General features: G+C 40.5%; 1 long non-coding RNA gene across 2 annotated transcripts in view; it reads right to left on the reverse strand.

Moving 5' to 3' along the window:
• Positions 1–4,725: 4,725 nt before the first annotated feature.
• Positions 4,726–23,639, reverse strand: part of LOC105303624 — a 75,879-nt gene continuing 56,965 nt past the window's right edge. For both annotated transcript variants that reach the window (XR_002776656.1, XR_896922.2), the window contains exons 3-6: positions 13,884–13,960; positions 9,397–9,799; positions 8,701–8,777; positions 4,726–7,920 (exon numbers count right to left, since the gene is read on the reverse strand). This is a non-coding gene — a long non-coding RNA (uncharacterized LOC105303624). The remainder of the gene's footprint in view (positions 7,921–8,700; positions 8,778–9,396; positions 9,800–13,883; positions 13,961–23,639) is intronic.

Here is a 23,639-nt window from a genome sequence, read left to right on the forward strand (position 1 = left end):
CAAATTGGTGGACTCAGTAAGGTAGATGGCTTCCCCAATGCAAGTGAGCACCACCTAATCCTCTGAAGGCCTATATAGAACAAAAGGCAGAGGAAAGAGGAATTCGCCCTTTTTTCTTGCCTCACTGCTTGATCTGAGACGTCCCATCTTCTCCTGCCCTGGGACTGAGATTTACTCCATCGGTTTCCCTTGTTCTCAGGCCTTCAGATTTGGACTGAATGACACCACCAGCTTTCTTGGATCTCCGCGTGCAGACGACAGATCAAGGGACTTCTTGGTCCCCATAATGACATGAGCCAATCCCTCATAATAAATCTCTTTCTATATATCTATATATATCCTACTAATTCTGTTTCTCTGGAGAACCATGCCTGATACAGTGTCCTTGTCCATTTTTCTATGGGCTGTTCATCTTCTTCTTATTGATTTTTAATAAGAATGGAGAAGGTTCAAAGTAGGCTCCGTGGAAGTGAGACTGAAGAGGGCTGGGGACAGGGCAGCAGGGTGTCTCTGCCTTCCGCAGCAGGAGCTAAGGACAGAGCTCTGCAGGCGCTCCTCAAATTGAATAGATTTCCACTGAACTGTCTGTTTGCAGCCCTGGCCTGAGATTTCATTCTCCAAAAGGTTTATAATTCCCTGAGGCTGTTGTTGACCATCAGGCCTGCCGTCAGAGAAGAAAGGAAGGAAGGCCCCATTCTCTGAGTTCCCATTGTGGTCTGTGAGTGGGTGGGGGAGAAGCTGCCTGAATTCCTGAGTCAGCCTTGGGAAGGGACTTGGGGGCCTCCTTGCTGGGTCTTGGTGTTTACTCAGGGCACCAGTTCCTGTACTTGAGCTAAAAGGTGTGGCCTTCCAGACCTGAGTAAACCAACCCAAGCCAACTGTGCTGGACACCGTCCTTCTGGAGGCAGCTGCGTGCCTTCATACACAGTCCCCACAGCTGCCAGGCGCACTCCACGTCTGCACACAGTCCTATGTTCAAGAGCCAGAGGGCAGGGGGCTGAGGAGGCTGAAGATGCAGAGTGGGGCTGAGGCTTCCTTGTCCTCAGCAGGTCGCTGGCTCTCTCCTGCCCTTTGGCATTTCCCAGAATCCCACAGGTGAGGTTCAGGGCCTGGGGAGTGTGAGAAGCCATATCATCTCTTAAACTCCTCAACGGGAAGCCAAGAAAGTACCTTTCCCAGGGCAGAACTTGGAGCTTCCTGATACCCATGAAACCTCAAAGTAGTATGAGTGGTTTTGTAAAATATCTTATCACAACATACAAATCACACAGTTAAAAAGGAACTAAATAATAAAAGTAATTGTTTTTGGCTCGAAAACATCTGCCTGCCAGAGTGGCACATGTTGGGGCAGCCTGCCCTGAACCTCATCACACGTTTCAATCATTTATTAGCACATGTGATGTGCCAGGTGCTGAGCTAAAGGCTTTAGTGCTTTGGCCCTACAAGGAAGTGACAAAAATGAGGTTTAGGGCAGTTAAGTAACTTTCCCTAAATCACAGGGCGAGTAAGTGGCAAGGTAGGCATTTGAACTTAGTGCTGTGTAATGTGGAAATTTGTAAACGCCGCGTTAGACTACTGCTTTGTACGCTCTCTGTGGATCCCCCATTAATGTAACTGGCAAGGGAGATCCTTACTGACTGGCAAGTACTTCCTGTTTCTCAATGCTCTGCAGATTCCTCTTTTCCTAGAAAAGAGGGCTGCCTAGGAGTTCTGCCCCATCACCGGTTGTCCAAAACAGACCCTCTTCATGAAACAGACACTGTACCTGGTTCCAGTCGAGCCTCTCTGTCTGGTGACTAGATGAAGGTCTTAATGGTAGTTGGATGATTTATTTTAGATTCCATTTCTTTAATTACAATTTCTCACCCCCACCTCCTACCCAACCCCTTTGCCTGAGAGTTGAGGTTCCAGCTTGGAACCCTGGCAGCCGTGGAGCTTCGACTTTAACAGGTGCCAGGGCACAGACCCATAACTAGAGTCCAGAGAGCAGATTATTTTCTTTTTCAACTCTTTTGATGGTTAGAGGTGCTAAACATGTCACTACATAACAGCTGAAAAGGAAACTGAACACAAAGAAAAAAAATGACACACCCTTTAACCCACGATTTAAAAGGACAAGCATTCAAAACATACAGGCTGTGAAAGTCTTTAAAAAAAAAAAAAATTTTTTTTATTTCATTAAGGTTATTAATGAGAAAGCTCACAAAACAAAACAAACAAACAAACAAACAAAAGCTTTAACTTTTATATTTTAGGTCTGACCTGAAAGTGCTACCTTTACTTGTCATACATACCCTTAGCAGGGACCTTTATGGAGAGTGAGCCACACGAAAATCAGAAAATGCTCCTATGGGTAGATTTTACTATAATCTATTAATTCCTGCAAAAGATAAGCAATTTTTTGTAAAATTGCTTCATTTCTCTTTTTTCTCTAGAACCCAGCATTTAGAGAATTCTTTCGAAATTTCTCGAGCTACAAGTGGTTACATGGCTTCTGAAATACAAAAACGCCAAAAGAGTACTTTGATATTCAATGTTCTCTTTCCACTGTCAGCTTCTAAGTCAGTACTGTGAATGTCTTCAGGGCGGGTAGAAATGAAGCTTTTTTTTCACAGGCAGTGGAGGTGATCCCAATCATAACTTTTAGTTCCTAACAGAGAAAAGTGCAGCCAATTGAAATGGCCCCAAATAAATTAGAGTTGAAACAAGCTTTTATTATTATTATTATTATTATCGATATACTTGGAATCCGAAGGGTTAGTACTAATTTATAGATGGCAAGCATGGAGGGAGCTAAGATAGGCCTAACACCCCAGGTTAGCATTGAGGAGCAGAGCCTGGCACTCCTGGCTGGTCCCTCTTTGAGCAAGACAACAGTGACTGCCCACGTGGAGTCCTGTGTCTGAGAAATACACTTCCTAATGACGATTGGTTTTTTGTTTTTGTAACAGAAAATGTAATACCTTTTTGGGGAGGACATGTTCTTCAGACGTGGTTTTCTTAATAATACATTACAGGAGAGCCTAAGAGTGGGACTCGGGGTGGGGAGCATGGGGGAGGGAGGAGAACCAGAGACCAGTTCTTAGAACTTTCAGACAACGGGGTCTCTGGAAACAGGCCAGGTATGATTCCTGGCTCTCCCATTTATAAGTTGAGTGATACAGTCAAGGTATGTTTTAGAGTCTTATCTGTAAAATAAGGACAAATAGAACCTACCGTGTACATTTTTGAGGGAGACTGTGAAGAAGCACATAACTGTAAGCCTTTAGAGTCACATTGCCCAGATTCTTATTTTTCCCTGACACACATTCCAGCTGTGTAACTTCATGTAAATAACTAACTTAGGTGTGCCTTATAGAGCAGTCTCCTCGTACCTATGGTTTTTCTTTCTGTGGTTTCAGTTACCCACAGTTAACAGTGGTCCGAAATATTAAATGGAAAATTCCAGAAATAAACAATTCATAAGTTTTAAGTTACTAGTCATTCTGCATAGCGTGACAAAATCTCACACTGTCCTGCTACATCTCGCCTGGGACGTGAATCATCCCTTTGTCTAGCGCTTCCATGCTGTATGTGTTCCCCGACCATAAGTCATTCAGTAGCCATCCCAGTTATTAGGTCAACTCTCGTGGTGTCACAGTGCTTGTGTTCAAGTAACCCTTATTTTGCTTAATAATGGCCCCGAAGCGGGAGAGTAGCGAGGCTCCCCAAAGAGGAGCCATAAGTGCTTCCTTTAAATGAAAAGGAGAAAGTTCTCAATAATAAAAAAAAATATCATATGCTGGAGCTGCTAAGATCTACAGAAAGAACAAGTCTTCTATCTGTGAAATTGCCTAATTTATAAATTAAATTTTATTAGAGGCAAGTATGTGTAGGAAAAATGTAGTATGTATAGGGTTCGGAACTATCCAAGGTTTCAAGCATCCACTGGGGGGTTTGGATAAGGGCAGACTACTGTCTGTATATGAGTTTCCTCATTTTTAAAGATAATTATAATACCCACCTTGTGAGGTCTTTTAAAAATTAAATGAGACAGTTGGTGTACCTTTGTAAGTATCTGGCACATAGCAAAAGCTTAATAAGTGTTAGTCATTGTTGTTATTATTATTATTATTATCATCATTATTAAATAATATGTGCAATGTACCCAGGACTTAGCTGAGAAGGTATTTTCTATAAATGGTTATACTTACTAGTTCAAAAGTTGTAACTGGTTACATTTTGGTAAATTTTCAATTATTCAAGCTAAATACGTAGGCATATCTACCTTAAATTTTTAAATGTTCTATTGAAGTATAACATATATACAGTAAAGCGCAGACATCTTAAGTAAATGTAATTATATTTAACTCTGTTTTTAGGTGACTTTAAAAGCTAGAAGTTTTTTCTGCTGAGTCTGTCAATTAGTAGAAAGAAGATTAATTTACCTAATTAAAAGATAGTTCTATTCAGAGAGAAAAAGAAATACATTCATATAATTACCCACCATCTTCACTCATATTCTAAAGATTCCTTAGATTTACTAGAACGTTGGCAGTTGTTGCCAAGCAGAGGTGACACTTTCATAAAAGTGCCTATGAGTTTGACCTCTGTAGCACCCTCGATTTAGAATCTTAATTTTTTTTTCTTTAATTGATTACATCTTGCAGGAAGTTCAACAGCTCCTCTTTCAAGAGTTTGACAGACAGATGTTTTGCATCTGAGTGAAACATAAACACCAACATCTCCTGGCTTTGAAAAATTCTTTATTCTGAAAGATTTACAGGCAAATGACAACTCCTCTTAGCAACTCTTCTACCTAGCAGTTGACATGTTTATTGTGACAATAATTGTAAAGCTCATTCTGATTTTCCGAAACATTCAAATGTGAAAAAACAGATGTCTTAGAATTGAGGAAACATTATTTTAATACTTTGCAACATACTTTTCACCAAAAGCAATATAGGGTATCTATGTGTAAAAAAAAAAAAGAAATGGTACAAGACACTGTGATTATGACTCTCTATTTGGCACCATATTTTCGGAGCCAAGTTGAATTGGAGCCAGAGATTTAAAGTGAGGAGTCTTGAGTTATTTCTCCAATGCAAATATCACTTCAAGATAACTTACCTTTCATATTAATAATCGTCATCACTTTGAAGGGCCTAGTCTGTGCTAGGCACTATGTGCTGTGTACATTATCTCCCCTAGTCTTTATAAAAAGTCCTATACAGTTGGTATTATCCATTTTTACAAACAAAGAAACTGAGACTCAGAAAGATTATTGCTTAGGCTTACTCATCTATGTGGAAGGGCCTTAATTTGAACCTAAGCCTGTCAGATTCCAATATCTAGACTCTTTCAGGTACACACAATAACTTTTTTCAATTGTTCCATGTCAAGTAAATTTAGTGTACTCAGAATACCATAGATAACTTCAAAGATACTTTGAGGGTAAGGGGAATGGAAAAGAGAGAATTGTTTATGTGTGTGTGTGTGTGTGTGTGTGTGTGTATGAAACACACACCAATTCATTAGGGAACCTGCTTTCACTGAAGCTGAATAAAGCATAAAACCCTCATTGGTGTGGACAATTGGAGAGAAGGTCATATTGAAATACTGAAAGGCATAAATTTTGAATTCATTTTAAATAAAATAAATTTTACTAATACCTTCAGAATGGATTCCCATCCATTCTCTCATTTCATGCTCATAAAAAACCCTTTGACTAGGTAGAGTTAGCATTATCAAACTAATTTTACAGGTAAGAAATATAAAGGCTAAAAAGGTTAAGTGCCTTGCTATTTAGCATGAAACCCACACCTCCCTACTCTGCAGGGTGACCTAACAAATTCTTTCTGAATTACCAGATAATTATTGGATAAGAATGATATGTATTCTTATATTAATTATTCATATAGAAGAGATTGCCTGAAGTGCTCAAAGATGTATTTTGAATGTTCCCCTTGTAATCACATTTACATCATTCTTCTGCACTACTTAGCAAGACGGCGTTTGCTAAATGAAGGAAAATTTCTGTCCAGATCCCAATCAAGTTAGTACAAATTTCAAATTAATAGGGTTAAATAAATAAGAGCTTATTATGGGTCTAAAAGCTGATAATGTTATTTGTTTCTGATCTTTTTTTATTTGCTTCAGCCCCAATTTGAGCATTTTATCTACTACATTCCTCCCCGCCCCCCGCCCCGTTTCCTCATTAGAGAAACAGGGCAAGAGAGGCATACAAGGCAAGAATTACTTGTATATGAATAAAATTAATAACCTAAAATTATAGAAGGGGTGGCGAGGCATCTTTTTGGTAATTTATCATAATGTTTAGTAACAGCAATTTGCACTAATGAAATAACTAATCTTTACTTCTTCTGGGTATGGGCTGTGTTTATAGGTTTATGCTTTACTTACCTTTTTTTTATTACTCCATTTGTTAAATTATTTAAACTTACGAGGCAGCCTCTAACTTATTAATAGTAAAGCAGCCTTCTGAAATGGGAGTCATGCAAATAATTATTTCATTTTTTAGCCATATTTTTAAGGAACCAAGATGTTTTTGTCATTTACCCGGGGATTTATAAGGAACTAAAAAGCTCAAGATCATTTACTGCCGAGGACAGGTAACCCAGCTTGAACTCTAAGGGATGTGAGAACTTATCTCTCTAAAGTAAACTTTATATAAAAGTCATGTGGGTGGAAATGTGGTTTTCCTCATGCTGGGTTTCCTGACGCTTTTAAAAGAGTCCTAAGGGATTAAGATGAGTGAGAGACAGGCCGATAGCATGAAAGGCCCAGTGCTCTTAGAGGTGTTTCTTCCATGATTAAAAAATAATGATTTTTTTGTTTGCCAGGTGCAAGGAATAAACACTCCTGGATTCCCTCTGTTCTGTCGTTTCCTTCTAATCTACAAACACGCCACAAAGCCTTCTCTGTTCCTTCCCTCAATCACATTTCTCATTCAGACGTCCTTCCTGTTTGGGGTTCTATTTCTTACTTCCATTTGGTTCTTTCCTTTCCTGTATGGGCTTCTAAGTTTGTTTACTTTCAAGTTTCTCACATTTTTCTATTTCTGAATTGTTTCTCTCTACGGGACAATCTCCATGTCTCACTCCTTTTTCCTTTTGCTCCCTCTCTGTTATGTTCCTCGTATTATCCATCATCTTCGTCTCTATTTGTTTCTCTTCTAGCTCTTATTTCTTTATCTCCGGCTCCTATTTCCTCTCCTTAATTTTCCTGTTCCCATCGGGATGCTCTTTGACCAGACATCCTCTCCCTCCTCCCTACTCAAAGCAACTGAAGAAACCAGAATGGAACAGAAAGGGCAGAATAGAAATAGAACAGAAAGATGGCAGACGGAACCCGGGAAGGGCGCATTTAGTCATGTTAACAACTTCCCCATCCTCTGTTGGTCCCCTGCAGTCTCTTCCAAGGTCTGCATGTGCCCCAGCCTGAGAATAAGGCGAACACAAAGGAAAGAGAGCAGAGGGAAGTAAAGGTGAGGCCTTGGGGAAATCAACTGCGGAAGCTGTTTTTAAATTCAGTCAGGTCAGCGTTTGCCTCGGAAACTACGAAACAGGATTGTACTTAAAGCGTAGAGTCCCTCAGATGAGCTTCCCAACAAGCCAGAATCCATACCCTCTGAAATCTGAAGCTGAAGGTAAAAATAATCAGAATGTTTCCACTTGACCCAGAATTACTTTAAAACTACCTGTGGGAGGGTGCTAATGCCGACCTCTAGAATAAACATCTCACTTCTCATGACTTGGCTGTGACCCAGCCCCACCCTTGGCATCTTTTATTTTAAAAATATTTCCAGATCTGTTTATAAATAAAACACGCCTTTTAGAACTGCCTTGCCGCCACTCGATTGTACACAGGAGGAAAAATCCGTGACAGTTAATACTGTGGAAAGTTTGTTTCTCTCTCACCCTGCAGAAAAAAAAAAAAAAGAAAAAAGGAAAAGAAAAAAGGAAAGAAAAAAAAAGCAATGCAGTATTTAAAACCCAGATGAACAAGAAGCTCTCAGAAAAACAACTTCACTAGCCCAGCAGTATTAAGAGAACCAAATATACAAACAATTTGACCTTTGTCTTCCTTCCCCTCCCGACACCTGGGGTGATGACGCCTGGTGCGTCATGATGCATTGTACAAGTCAGTAGTTTGGGGGCAGTAGGGACCAAGGAGACGCGTTGCCCTTCCCTGTGGAGCTCCGTTGCTGAGGAAGGATGATGACAGAGCTGACTCCGTTTTTCCTTTTTCACGCAGGTGTCAGTTTGTTGATTTTGAAACTGAGTCCCAGGGAAAACACCTCACTGTTCAAATTCTTCAAAACAACAACAAACCTTGCACTTTTCACACGTTTATTTTGACAAAAGAAGTCTCTCTCTCTCTCTCTTTTTTTAGGGTGAAGTAAATAGAGGAAATTACCCTAAATTTCTAACATTGTTAGCTAGGATCCTCTCCGATGTCAGTCCTCCCTGTCCTCCTACCCCAGCCTATTCTGCAGACAAAAAGAAGCTGAATTGGGTCTGAGGAGGAATGAAAACAGAGGCTCAGGGCTGAGGCTCTCTAACCCTGCACAGACTGAGGTTGGGTCTGAGTGGAGGGGTGTGTCCCCAGGCTCAGGACAACCGGAGCCCTTCCTGGCAAGGCAGCTTCAGGTCGCAGGTCCGCCCACTCCTGTACGCAGAGGTAACAAGGGGAAATTACCTGCCGTCATCTGGGGGCCTCTTATTCCAGGAGCCTCTCTTTAATAACATCTGAGGATTTTCGTTTATATTTCCTGGCTTCAAAAAGATGACAAAAGGATGGCTTGAGAACTGAATCCACATAATAGAACGACACACACACAGAGGAAAAATTATATTTTCACAAATATACATGCAAAAATTATGACTGGGATTTCAATTTTAGTGTTAATATTTCTCCTCTAAGGAAGTTTTAAAATAAAAAGAAACAAGAAACAAAAACGAAACAAGAACAAACAATCCTTGGCTAGATAAGGTCCAGTTCCTGGTATTCTTGAGATTTTCAGGTTCGGTTTTGTTTGTGAACAAACCCTCCTGCCCTTGATTCCTGTCTCCATGGTTGGCATGAGAAGGGGCACTGCCTGGTCTCAGGGCATCTCTCCCCTTTGGGGAGTTCTACCCCTGTCTGTCTCCATTTGGTTAGAAGATTGGGCTTTAAGTAGCTGTGTACACAGTGTTAGCTCCTGCACAGAGCCAAGCCATGGTCCAGGTCAAGACGGTATGCTCGGCTTGCCCCTGCACCTCTCCTCTCTGTCCTGCTACAAAGGGTGGGGTTTACTGGTTCTCTGCATTGCACAGGAAGAAAACTACCTCCAGGCTGAGTGTTCCCAAAAAACCCACCACCACAATGGAAAAGCCACGAACTCTTGTTACTTACTTTGTTGCGCAAGCATCCCACGCAGGAATAGGCTGAGGCTTCACCCGTCTTTTTTCTGGCCCTGGTTAAGGACACGCAACTCGAGCAGATGTATTTGTTTCTTTAGGCTGCCATAACGAGAATCAGAAACTGGGTGGATATCTATTTAATAAAGAGAAATTTATTCTCTCACAATTCTGGAGGCCAGAAGTCCAAAATCAAGGTGTTGGCAGGGCCACGCTCCCTCTGAAGATGCTAGGGAAGGATCTGTTCCATGCTGCAATCCGAGCTTCCGGCAGCCTCAGGCGTTCCTTGGCGTATAGATGCATCACTCCAGTCCTCTGTCCCCTCTCCGTGTCCACCCTGTGTCTTCACGTGTTCTTCCCTTTGTGTGTATCTGTCTCTGCATCCAAATTTTTCTTTTCTATAAGGACACCAGTCATATTGGATTAGGGCCCACCCTAATGGCCTCATTTTAACTTGATTAAATCTGCAAAGACCCTGTTTCCAAATAAGGCCGCATTCTGAGGTTTGGGGGTTAGTACTTCAACATATCTGTTTTAAAGGACATGATCCAGGCAACGACAGTCATCAACCTCACCATTTAAATACTTTCTCAACTTACAAGAAAAATTACTCTCTTTTGTTTCGTGGGCCAGCATGTGGAATGTTCTGCAGTAACTAGATTCAAACAAATGCAAAGAAGGGCTGCTCCATAGGTTAAACAGCGGCCTTGGCGTTAGAAACCTCTGCTTAGCCACTTCCCCTTGTGTGGGCCTGCTCAATCTCCTCTTCCTTTCCCTGAATGAAGTGGGAATCTGATGTGTACTTTCGACTGAGGTTTCTCTTTTCTAAGTTCTCCTCCAGCACTGGGACACATCTGAGCTGCCTTTTCTTTCTGTAATAGTGGCTCTCAACAGTAACGAAAAACTTATTCTTATTATCGGTGGGGGGAGGAGGGAATGCTGGAATATGTGTAAACACAGGTACTATTGGTTGCCCAACAGCAACTCACGTCCGTTATTGTGCAGTCATGTTTTAAGACTGGAAGTGATATTTCAGTGTTTTGAGATCATGAGATGAAAAGCAACTGAAAAGATGAATTGTCGAGACTGGGTTGTCACAGTATTTTCTTAATAAAATCAGAGAATTTGGGGGTCAATGAACATCTTGTATTCTCCTAGTTTTCTAGGCAATATTCATAACAAAACAAACTCGAGAGAGCAGTCGGATTCTCCAGGGCTTACACACTGATGTGGAGGACCACCTTTCATTTCCATAGCACTCCTCCTGTCTTACCAGATCCTCATACCAGCCTCCTAAGATAGGGCAACAGACATGATGAGCCGGTGAGCACAATGTGAGGTTCAAATTGTGTGTGTGTGTGTGGGGGGGGGTCCCACAGGTCTGGGGGCACAGGGTCCTGGATCTTCAGTCTATGGCTCCTTTCCTTTCAGCTGGCTGCTAGCTCTGTGCACAAACCAGTGGTACACTAAAACACGCTGATTTCATTGACAGGTTGGGCTAGTTTTCAGTGTTCTGTTTGGATGTTCTGTTTTTAATTTTGATTTTCCAGTTTTTCTAGTTAGGCAAGACTTGGGTAGATAAGTCCAATCAGAGGAGAGATTTCTCACCTATCCCACTCCCGACCACAAAGCCTTCCCTGGTAGGGGAAATTTAAAAGGGAAATAGGTGAGAGTAAGCTTAGAAGAACCAGGTGAGAGACTGAGCCAAACCCTTGTTTTTGCATAGAGTGGGCAGGAGTGATTCCCAGTTGGAAAAATTTATATTTTCCTTTCTGATAATCCACTGTACAAAATTAAACAGTACAGAGAAAGTAAAGATTTCTGTGATCTGGACACTTCTTCACATTGTCTAGGGTGGCTGCACTGATGATATAGTTCAGGGTATTTCCTTCCAGACTTTTTAATACAAATACTATACAGGTCTGCATGTAAAGCTCTGTCTAAACAGAATCATTAACAGGATCATAACATTCTGATTATTCTGTTCCTGCTCTTTCTCTTCTTATAGTGCAGATATTTTTACATGTCAAGCCATGAAGATGAAACCTATTCTTTTTTTTTAAACACATTTCATGTTTTAAAATAAAGCAACTCTTGCACAGATTCAAACTACACAGAAAGATACAAAGTGAAGTAAAAGTCTTCCATCCTTTCTCTCTCTCCAGCCCTTTTCCCTGAAGGTAACCACTATATTACACTGTTTCCTGTACATCCTTCCAGAAAATATAATTATTAATATTTCCACATACATACATATAGATAACTTTTATTCTGTTCTGTACCTTGCTCTGTTAATGTAATATATCTTGAAATTTTAAAGATCAGTATGTATAGATATACCTCATTCTTTTAAACAGATGTGTAGTATAGTATTCCATTGCATGAATATACCATTATTTAATTAAATCAATTCTTTATTAATGGGCACTCAAGTTATTTTAAAATTTTGTGAGAAAACAAACAGTTCCAGAATAAATATCTTTAAACATACATCTCTAAATATAGAATAAAACATCGATGCTCATTTCTCCACACTCTCACCAGCCCTGGGCATGAGCACTTTACTTATTGATTTATCTTTTTACAAAAATTTTTGCCAATTTGGTTTAATTTTCATTTCTTTGATTATTGAGCAATCTAACCCTATTTTATATAACTTGTTGTCCTGAATTGCCTGATTATGACTTTAGTCTTGGCGTTATTGAAATCTTTCTTTTTCTTATTGATTTATAAGAGGACTGTATTTTAAATGTAAACATGCATATAGAACTCCAATGATGGATCTAGAACATTTTTAAAAGCATGTATTCTTTACATATTCATAATTCTTTAGTAAACTCAACAGAGATCAGGCTAAAGTTTACATGTTAAAGCAAAGATTTCCTAATAAACTGTAAATCATGTAAAAAAAAAAAAAAGATACAGGAGTAAAGAACGGCTTGTTTTCCAGTGTCTCTTGCCATTGGAGGAGAACTTTTAGAGATACTGAATGTGCTAAGGAAATCCTTCTTATCTATTTAAAATGCACGCCTCATGAGAAACTCTTTGCTATCTCCTCTTATGATACACATTAGTAAAAGTAATCAAACTATTCTAAGTGACAGACTTCCACTCATTCTGACTGGTTCTCCCTGAATCCAAATTACCAAAGTTTCTTATAATACTTAAAAACAAGCCCATTTACAGAGCCAGTGACATCATAGCGATCAGTACTGCATTCATTTTCACTCCCTCACACATTTTCCTACTGGATGAGTGGCTTCCTTGTTGAAATATGGAATTCACTGATCATAAAATGGATTTCATCCAGATACAAAATGTGAAAAAATGAACTCATGGGAAATGACCCTTGAAATGCACACCACCCTCAAGGCTTGAAAGGATTTTCTATTTCGTCAACTTTAGATGAGCCATAATAACAAAATATAAAATATTATACAACGACTAGAAAATCAAGAGTCACATACCCCATAGTTCCTCCCAAGTCTCGTTTTCTTAGCCTAACTCATTCTCAGCATGTACAGCCGGTCCACGTGGCCTCTCCCCAAGAATCGTACCCTCAGTTGAGCTGAGGGTTCCTTCTCTGTGCTTCTAGAACATTCTGTGCATGCCTCTCTCTTATCACTTACTGTACGATTTTAAAATTATATGAGAAGTATCTCCTCATCTTGATTGCCAGCTTGTCAGGTCATAGACCGCATGGTGTTCATGTTTGTGTGCCCGTCAGCTCTCGCAGTACCTGCACTTAATGAGTTTTCGGTAATGGCTAGTTTTGTTGTGTTATTGTCAATATTTTGAACTATGTGGAGAATAGTTTGCTCCCATTTTTGTTCACCTGTGGTAAACACAGCGATTGCCTGCCTAATAGCCATTGCTGCCCCTTCCCCCTTTATCCTTGCTGGCAGAGCCTTGATTTCATTTGAAGGTTCCCTCTCCACAAAGCTATGTACTCAGGAAATGAGTCCTCTTGCCAAGCTGGGGTGGGGGCGTGCATGGCAACTGGATGGTAACCCCAGGAGCTAATGTAAATACAATGTAAATACGGGCACCCTTGGCAATCCTATTCCCCTGGCCTGTGGCCCAATCCTAGCCAATGAGATCTGAGATTAAGTCATTTAGGGAGCTTTGGAAAAAGGCTTTTCGTACAGTATAGAGAGACTTATGGAGGAGACCCTGCCCCCCTTTTACTAGGCATTATTGCATGGGGTATCTGGAATTGTTGCAGACAGGTTACAACACGAGGACATCCTCGACCTGCTAAAGACTACAGCAGACACATCTTCCACGGTTGAGCTAGACACTACAGATTTCACTGACAGATAATTAACCCCTGAATACATCCTAACAGTATATTACCACACTTAATAACATGGGGAGAAAACAGAGGGGATTTAGGAACCTTCTGTTGGAGGAAACAGAGTCAAAATCACAAGTTAAAAAGAATCAGGTTCTATCTTATGGTAGAGAAGCCTCTGAATATACCTGGTTGCTGTTTTCAAGTTCATGGAAGGTTTTATGAAGGAGATATCAAACGATTATTCCCCATGACTTCTGAAGACCTAAATGGAAAAGGAAATTGAATTAAAGCAGGAAAGACTCAAGCTAGATTTAAGTGAGAATGATAAAATCCTGTCATGGGCCACTGAGGATGAGAATCTGTCCCTTTGGAAAAGGACAAGAATGGAAACCACGAGTCTCTGAACAGTTTACTACTGACCTTCTTGAGGCAATGAGAATAACCAAATGACTACTAAGGTTTGTCATTTTATGCTAATCTGATCAGAGATTAGAGAAGCTACTGAAATTTAAATAGATGAGGAATCAGCTACAGGCCTCCAAAAATGTTCATTAGGCTATAAATTTAATCTGACAAAGCTGAAAATAGCTGCTTCAGCACGATCGGGCCAAATGTCAGCCTGACTTCCAGTTTATAATCTACATTGAACATACACTACTTATCAGAACTTTGTGTTTAGTTACATCCCCAGAACAAGGACATTGCATGAGAAATGTAGCCTTGGGGAAGGTGCCTGATTATGTCCGGGGTGTTCATTAATAAGGCTGATCCTAATCTGAATCCACTTTTCTATGAAAGAATGTAAAAATGAGTATTAGATTTGATGAGTCCCACTGACTATGTCAACACTCTAAAGCCAGGGTCCCCAGTTCCCAGGCTGCGGACCAGTACCAGTCTGTGGTGTGTTAGGAACCGGGCTGCACAGCAGGAGGTGAGCGGTGGGCGAGCGAGTGAAGCTTCATCTGTATTTGCAGCTGCTCCCCAGCGCTAGCATCACTGCCCCAGCTCCACCTCAGATCATCAGGCATCAGATTCTCATAGGAGCACAGGTCTCTGGTGCCAAAAAAGTTGGGGACCGCTGCTCTAAAGTACACACATTATTCAAGTCACCTGGCAGCCCAAAGCAGAGCTGCCCATTCTTGAATCCAAGGCCTGGGTTAAAGGAACCGCTCCAACAGCTCATACTGCAAGTTGATTTACTAGCTGTGAAATTAGGGAATGGATTATAATGAACCTGGGACAATAACTACCTCTCTTCTTACAACCAATTTTATATAAAAGCTATTATTAGCAAGACTCTCACATTAACCCCAGGAGCTAATGTAACTACAATAAAGACATATTAAAATTGGTTTTAAAAGGTTTGCTCTTGTTGATTCGATTATGTGCAAATCACCACCTCATTTTACTGAGATTGCTGCTGGGGCATTTCTTTTTCTTCAAATTCGGTAGGGCAAATCCGAAAATGAAGATTCTGTGTACTGAAATTCATTTTTTCACAAATCAACAAGGTTTCTTTCGGTCATACTGGGCCTGTTTCTACTGAGGCTTTTACTGAAACAGCATGAGCTGACCACAGACACCATCAGCAAATGCGGGTCCCCTCCCAGACACCCTTCTCTTCCTTTGCACGGATTCTTCAACTCCTTTCCTTTCATCTTGTTATTGAGGCTCCCTTCACGCCCTGCTTAATCCTTCACTTCACTGGGGCGTGTCCTCCTGAAGTCTCAGGAGCCCTGGAAACAGCCTGCGGGTTTTGAAATACCGTCAGATGAGATGCTGCGAGGAATTGTGTGGCCGCTGCGGTCCTTCCCTCTCCCATCCGCCTGGTGATTACAGTAGATGGAGGGAAGTCTGTAAACTGAGTTGATGCCAACTAGATTGTATTGTTCAGGTCCTCACTCTTTCCCTTGGGCTCCAAGTATGGAACGACCACTTACACGGGATGCTGGGAACTTACATCTCGGCTGTGGAGTCACCAGACCTGGGTGCAAATCTTACTCTGCTACTAACGCCAGAGTGTCTTTGGGCAAGGTATTTAATCTCTAAGAGCCTTAGCTTTCTATAAAAAGAGGATACCACCTACTTCCAACATTATAAGAATTAAGCAACAGGCATTTTAAATAGCATTTATTATTTAATATCAATATAGAGAAGCAAATATCCCTTTGTACACCAATAAGAGGTTTCCGAATACCTGTGCAAGAACATAGCAATAGACAGTACTGCCACTTGCACTCCAGTCATTTACTTTAAAAGGAAACCTCAGCTTAGGGCCTAGGACCCCAGAAAAATATCTGCAGAGCTGAAAGACCTTATCCCGGGGCACAGAGGAGGACTATTTTCCTGGAGCAGTGGAGTTTATAGCAATATTGCATGTAGCACATGCCTCTCTGGGACACTGGAAGGTTAATGAGATAACATCTAGGCAGAAAGTGCTGAGTGTGCTAAATATTATCATGTTGCAATTACCCTGATACTGGAGCAAGCTCTCCTTTGTTCAGATTATTCAAGAGCGTGTGGCTCTGAAAGAGAAGGTGCAGCAGGTGAGATGTTATGCAGGCAAGTCAAACACATCCTAACCCCAGGCACACTGTTCAGCGATGTTGGGAGCCACCAACAGAGAAAGGACTCCAGCCTCTGTGGTGCCGCAGCTCCAGTGTGTCACTTTCTGGGTTTGGAATGACATCCTACCACACTTCTGTATTGCTTCCTAGAGGCACAGCCATGGTGGACCCGCTCATCAGCCCCAGGATCTGGGGCGAGCCACACCACCCCTCGGAGCCGCAGTTTCCTTACTTAGAAAATGGAGAGAATAATCCCCACCTATTTCACTCAGTTCTCAGGCTAACAAAAGGGCTTTGAAAGCAAAAGGGCTTTGAAAATTATAAAGTGATGCACATTAATGTGAACTACCAGATGCCATGTTTAATCTTTTCGTTTTATCTGACCACAACCAGTGTTAAGAAGTAAAGGTCTCTGACTCTACTTGCATGTTACCACCCATCATACATCACAATTCAAGTCTAGTTGAATTTCCACAAGGCTGAATTATAGATTAGCAGCACTGAGAAAAGAAGGTACTATTGGTTCTATTTTTAAGGACCAGCTTATCCACGGTTCAGTGCCTACAGTTTGTGGATCCACTAAATCATGCTATTCTATAGAAATACTATTAGCTTTTTATGTATGTAGCATTGAACATTTTCAAAACCCTTCCACACGTATTGTATTATCTCATGGTGGTGAGTGTTTATCAGTAGGTCTCTGTCTCTTCTAACTAAACTTTTTGAGATATCTGTTTTTCTCCTCACTGTTTTTCAGCACTTTGCCTTAGAAGAGGCAGAAACCCAGGGCTTCAAGGAGCCTGGGTGTGACCCCGGGAATCATACTGGATGTGGGCTTGGTGGCAGCAATCACTAAGGAAATGAAGACAGCTCTGAGCTGCCCAGCCTGTCTCATGTACCGGACACAGATAGCCCTGTTCACAGGAAGACAAGCGTCCCTCCATGACCCACGGTCACCACAGCAGTTTCAGGAAAGGCTCCCATGTTCCCAGAGCCTCGGCTGCTGCCGACTGACAAACCGGCCCCTCAATAATCTTATTGTACATTTTCGAAATAATTCTCTGTAATGCCCCAAGAATGTCTGAACTTCTGTGTGAACTTGCTAGTTTGCATATTTTTCAGCTTATTAGTGGAAATGCCGATAGACAGGGCCCATGACCTTGCCTTTCCATGGATGCACCGAAGGGCAGTCTCTCCTGCTGGTGAACTCCCAGTGCCCTCCTGCCTCCTTCTGATTCTCCCTCACACCCACTCCAGTCTCTTTTTTTCCTCGCTGTCTTCATAACCAACATTAAGAAAGAAATAACTTTGCTTCGATGACAGGTTCCACATTAGAGAATGCCACAAGACTTTGGTTCTGAATTCTCGTGAAGCAGGATTCTGGAAAAAACACAGCAGAGCCGGTGCTGCCATGGATGGCCTGTTTACCCCAACCCCACGCCGCTGGGAAGGGAGCATTCAGCTTCTGCTTTCAGGATGACTGCACATGACCCCAGTTCTAATATAGCTTGTCATTCATAAATCCCCGAGACATCACAGAGCCAGCCAGATGTGATGTGGCCTGGCCTAATCCTTCTATAGAGACGCAAGAGAGAATGGAATTTAATCCTTAATTAAAAATGAGATCTGATATTGGAAAATTAAGGTTTAAAAAGTGCTTTCAATGGGTCTATTTGAGAGTATATTCAAATGTACGGATACATCGATTTAGGAGATACTATCTTATTTTGCTAGATGCAGCTAATTATATAGAATCATAAAGAAGATAAATATCAAATTTCATAGCTAAAGGACAAAGTGCTTCCTCAAGCCTCCACCTATGCTTCAGCTATATGCAGCATAATTTATTTTGATCCACATATGTGATTCCTCTCTGTGGATTTCCAGGTTGAGGTATCTGTCTCATAAGAAATGACCTCAGAGTTAGGGTCCTACAACAAGGACAAGGGACTACACTGGTAAATAAAATTTAAAAGTAATTCTCAGGGGTGGCTCCATAGTGTAGTAGTTAGCATGTCTGCTTTACATGCAGATGGTCCTGGGTTCGCACCCCAGGTGGAGCCACAGACCATACCCCAGGTGCGCCTGGCCCCCCAGGTGCACATTGTGTGTGGGAGCATGTGGGAGCATGTGGAAGTGTGTGGGAGCGTGTGCCCTGCCTTTAGAGATCCAGTTCTTGATGGGAAACAGCAACACCCATGGGTCGGGGATGGAAGGGGGGGGAATTAAAGAGGGAAAAAAATTCTGGATAGTCTTGGTTTAAAGAAAAAAAAGTAATTCCCAAATTTTTAGTCAGCCATTCACTTATATATTTATTCATTTTTATGTTTATATATGTTTTTTAATATATATTTTCATTATATATATTTTTTTACAAGAAACCTTTCTTCAGAAGTACCTATGTACGGTCCGTCGTATGTATGCTATATACAATGAGAGGATGTAGTCACCCTGGCCATTAGCTAAAAATCACAGTCGAGCAGTGACTATGAAGTTTACCTCTCACATTGAACACCATTACAAGCAATGTCACTGCAATGATATTAATAACCAAGTTGCTGCTAAAAAACATGAGGTCTGGGAACTGAGAAAGGCAGACTAGCCGAAGCAGTCGGGCAAAAGTCAATGCTGAGTGGGGACTTGAAGGATGGAGAGGAAAGGATTTCAGCCACGTTTCCATCTTTCTTTCCTAACAAAAGACAAAAGGAACTATGCATTTCTTTCATTACTCCTGACTATCCCCTAGTGGGAAGTCTAACGTGCAGTAAAACAGCCAGGATGCTGAGAGTCAGAGGGAGAAACAGATGCGAGGATGCACGCATCTAGCACCATCCTCACACCCCAGAAAGTTAGAACTGACTCTAGCTTGGAGGGATGAGCCCTTTCAACTATTAGCATCTGCTACAGAAAAGACCTTTTTAGTCATTATTAGTTGAATAAATGAATGAATGAATGAATGACCGAAATGATCCCCAGAAGAACTTCCCCAGTCCCAACTTTCACTTCCTAGGCACCTTTGCAGCCTCCCGAAGTGAAAAAGGCAGAACTTGCCCCCAGGCTCTATAAATAACGAGATTCTTAATATGTGCTCCTTTCCTGTAGAATGGGGTTATGCAGTGATTTGCAAAACAATATGTAATAATTAGGTTGTTTTCACTTCTTTGCTAATACAAGCAGCACGATGGTGAACACCCTTGTCTGCATTTCCTTGGGCACGCGGATGACAATGGGTCAGTACCTAGATACATCCTCAGCTTTTCTAGATATTGCCAAATTACTTTCCAAAGCAGCTATAATTGTTCCTGCTTGTCTGCATCCTTATCAGAACCTGGTATCATGAATTTTACCAAGGTGATAAGGGTAAAGTGACATCTCGTTGTTGCTTCACTTTACATTTCCCTGATTACTATCGAAGTGGAGTCTTTCTCTGAAACTCCTATTAGGTCAATGTAAGAACCTATCTATTCTCTAGGTCTCTTGACTTCTTTTTCATCTCTTTGTCTCTCTGTTCTGTCTTATAAATAATTTATTCCAGTTCACTTATTTATTTTTACTGTATCTAATCTTCTGTTTAACCAATCTATTGGAATTTTAATTTCAATAATAATGTTATTATTTTTAGAAATTCTATTTGTTTTGCAAGTTTTCAAGATCATTACTTTTAGTCTCTTTTTCCTTATATATTTTAATTCCCTTTATTATTACTTTTCATCAATTAAACATCCATTCATTTTATGTATGACTGATAATGATAATATCCAATGTCATTTGAGGTCTGATTCTTTTGTTCCTTGGATATCCCCCATGGTGTCTTGATTACTTGTACTTTTCATGAGTTTTGACGGTCAGGACAGATTCTACGGTGTTTCATTGTGCAAATATTTGGAGGCCTAATTTGAAAGTGGGTGTCTCCAGGGAATATTGCTCTTATTTCTTCCACGTGCTTGGAAGCAACTAGCTTGAGGTTTTTTTTGGTTCCTACAGATAATGAGAGTTTTAGACCACAAACTCTTGTAAGGGTTTGCTTGTGCTTATGAATTTTTAGGGGAGTTCCCTCCCTGCCCCCCACCCAGCATAATGGTCAAGATAAATGAATTTCCTTGTTAATCCCTATTTGTGAGGTGGGTAATTCACCTGTATACTGAAAGTGTGGTCCACTGGAGTACTAGCTTTATTATCGAGGGGTCTCCTATTAGACTTTAACTTGGTTAGGCCCTGGCCTTGGTCTCTGCTTTGTCCCATCAAGACTCAAGGTTAATGCCAGCAGTGCTCTTCAGATGTCTCCATGGAGAAGGTGAAATCCAGAGCACTCTTACCTTTCAGGATTTCTGCTTTTACTTTATTTGCCTCTGAATATTTCTTACTCTCCTTTAAATGCAACCAGCTTTGTGATGCATTTGAAAATAATTTTTAATTCTGATATTTTATGTAGTATTTTTAGCTGATTTTAGGGAAGGGATGTTCAGAGTATCTAATTTGCCATACTGAAGCAAACAGGAGTTCTATTATATTACTTATTGTATTTTTTTGGTATGTTCATAATATTTGTATTTGAAAGATTAATAATTCTAAGAAAAACTCCTGGAAAAAAGTAGGCAAAAAAAAAAAAAAGTGAAAAGAGAACAGGGAGAGAACACGGGTATACTCTATACCCACATTCCCCTACAATACACACACACACACAAAATTAAAGATGGTAACCAAATGAAAGTCTTTAGGATCATATCTGAAATAACTTAACTGAAATGGCAAGTAATTCTTAATTTAAATAAGTTTAGAGAGCAAGTATACCCTCTCTCTAGAAAAAAATGAAGAAGCTAGGTAATGCCAAGTATTACTAATGTACAAAACCACTACCCAACTTTAAAATACATAAAATGATCTTATCTAAAACTTTTTCTGAAAGAGCTGGAAACATATTTTTCCCTTTAAAAAACAATAAGTGATGTTTCTCATAAAAATATCTTAGGAAAATAAAACTTTAATATTTGCTTGTTAAATAGAATTCTTTAAAATCTCTTTTTGAGTCTCCTAAATATGTACAAATGGCTTTATAGTGTTTTTAAAGTAAATAATTCAAAATCATGCCACATTGATTATAGCGTCTCAGTCTCCTGAGTATTTGTGGACCGATGGTACTCAACTTGATGGTACCCAAACCTATCAACACTCCCAGAGAAAGTCGCCCCGTGAGGAAGTGTTTCAGGTACTCGTCTATACCACTTCTGACCTTATTACCCTACACTCACCAATAGAATATTATCAAACTCTCAAATTGTTGCCTACGTGGTAGGCAAAACAGTATCTCATTGTGGTTCTTTTCCCCTTTTTGACGGAAGCATAATGTATATCATTACATAAAGGTAAAATAATCTGTTTTTATTTCAATAACTTCTTTAATGATGGTGTTTTAGGTTCCTTCCAATTTTTTGTTATAAACAATACCACAAACAACTTTTTTTGGTTCATACATAATTGTTTTCTTACATCCTTAGGATAAATTCAATATTTTGCTGCATATTGCCAGATTGCTTTACTTAGGAGTCAGTACAAGTTCTTACTTTAGATAAAAGTTCTAAATAAAAATCTAAATTCCTAGACTGAATTTCTAAAACTAAAAATATTTTCTTTTATATTTGAAAATTTTACATTGTATTAAAGTCTTGCCATTATCTATAGATGTACCGTGCTTTTAAAAAAAAATGTAAATACAAACTTACATAACAAATAAGTTAGGGAGTGATGGTTTGCATTACAAAATTATTTGCTTTACAAAATGAAACCAGTTTAAACTGAAAGCACTTTGTGAATATTTGAAATATGACCAAATTTGAAAAAATTCAATTTACACATAACTTTCCCAGAATATATCAAGCACACAAAGTGAGGTATATTTATATGAACATGATTTTATGAATCTGAGGTTGATGGAATCTGCTGCTGCTTTTTTAAGAGGCAAATTGTATACAGTATAGGGAATCCATGAAGGATTAACAAAACTGTAATTATGTGATATTTTTTTCTCTAAAACTCTTTTTTTGTTGTTGTTTTTTTAAAGCCTGTGCTTCAAAAGTAGAAAAAATATGCATTTCCCCTCCCTTGCCTTTCAGACTTCCCACTGCACGCCAGCCAACAGAGTGGCATATGGCACATAACATGCATAGTCAATCTCCCACCAGCTTATTTGCAGAACCAACGGTACATATTGAACTAAACCACACCTCATGTCAAAGACTTTTAATCATCCTTTACTCTTTGGTGTAGGAGAACGGCAGTAGTGGGGGGGTGGAGAAAGGAGATCTGGTTGTTGGCAAGATCACTGAAGGGAACAGAAATATATCATTACCGAGTTGGGTGGTGGCCTTCTTATTCACTGACTCTAATTCCCTCCTCAGACAAAAGAAATGACAATGCTGTAGGGCTTAGAAAAATTGGGGCAACTCTAGGGCAGTGGGCGGCCAAAAATGTATTAATGACTGTTGCCTGGGCCTTTGAGTAGCAGATAAAACACACTGATATACACACACTGACACACACACACATGCACACACACACACTTCACATGCCCCAGCCCCAGCTCTTGGTCTTTTGTCCCAATCACTCATCTTTTTTAGCCTGATTCAGAAATATGCAACGTACTACTTAGTTAAAACACTTTTGTTTTTGTGAGAAGGGTGTGACATAGAAGTTTGAGGGGGCAGTCTGGCATTTTCCCAGCAAATTCGGGAATTCCCGCCTGCACTTGCACTGTAATTAGCCTGCGGCCTTGAGAACGGGCCTAGAGGGAAGAGGACGGGTGTAGGCTAGGCCCTTCTGGCACTTCCCTTTTCCCTCTCCTCACCACAGTCCCTGGACTCTCATCAGGTAGTCAAACTGTAGGCAGCACCTACCAGGTGTATACTGGTCACCCCTAGAAGGCCACAGGAGGCACTGTGCTCAGGGACCTGTTTGGCACTTATAGAGTTTATGGCCTCTGGACTAGAAAACGAATGGCACATTTTATTTTATGAGGTCAGTGAGAAATTAATTAGTGAGAAAAGGACTAAACTGGGTGTCAGAGACCTGGGTTTACTCCCACGTGGGCCACTGCTTAACCATGTGACCCTGGGCAAAACTTTCAATTCCTCCAGACCCAAGTTTTCTCAGCTGAAAAATGAGGGTTGAACTAAGCGATCTAGGGAGTAAAACAAAAACAATCTATCATTGATAGATTTTGTGTGTTTGTGGGAGGCTGTGCCCGTGTGACTGTATGTGTAGAGTATGAAAAGATAAACTCAAAGAAAAATGGATTAAAGCAAATACAGTGTAAATACTCAGAAGTGAAAGTAGGCAGCTGGAATGACGAGGAGGCATGTCAAAGGAAGGAGTTCCATT

This window comes from Pteropus vampyrus, unplaced genomic scaffold (assembly GCF_000151845.1).
Source record: "Pteropus vampyrus isolate Shadow unplaced genomic scaffold, Pvam_2.0 Scaffold310, whole genome shotgun sequence".
Lineage (NCBI taxonomy): Eukaryota > Metazoa > Chordata > Mammalia > Chiroptera > Pteropodidae > Pteropus > Pteropus vampyrus.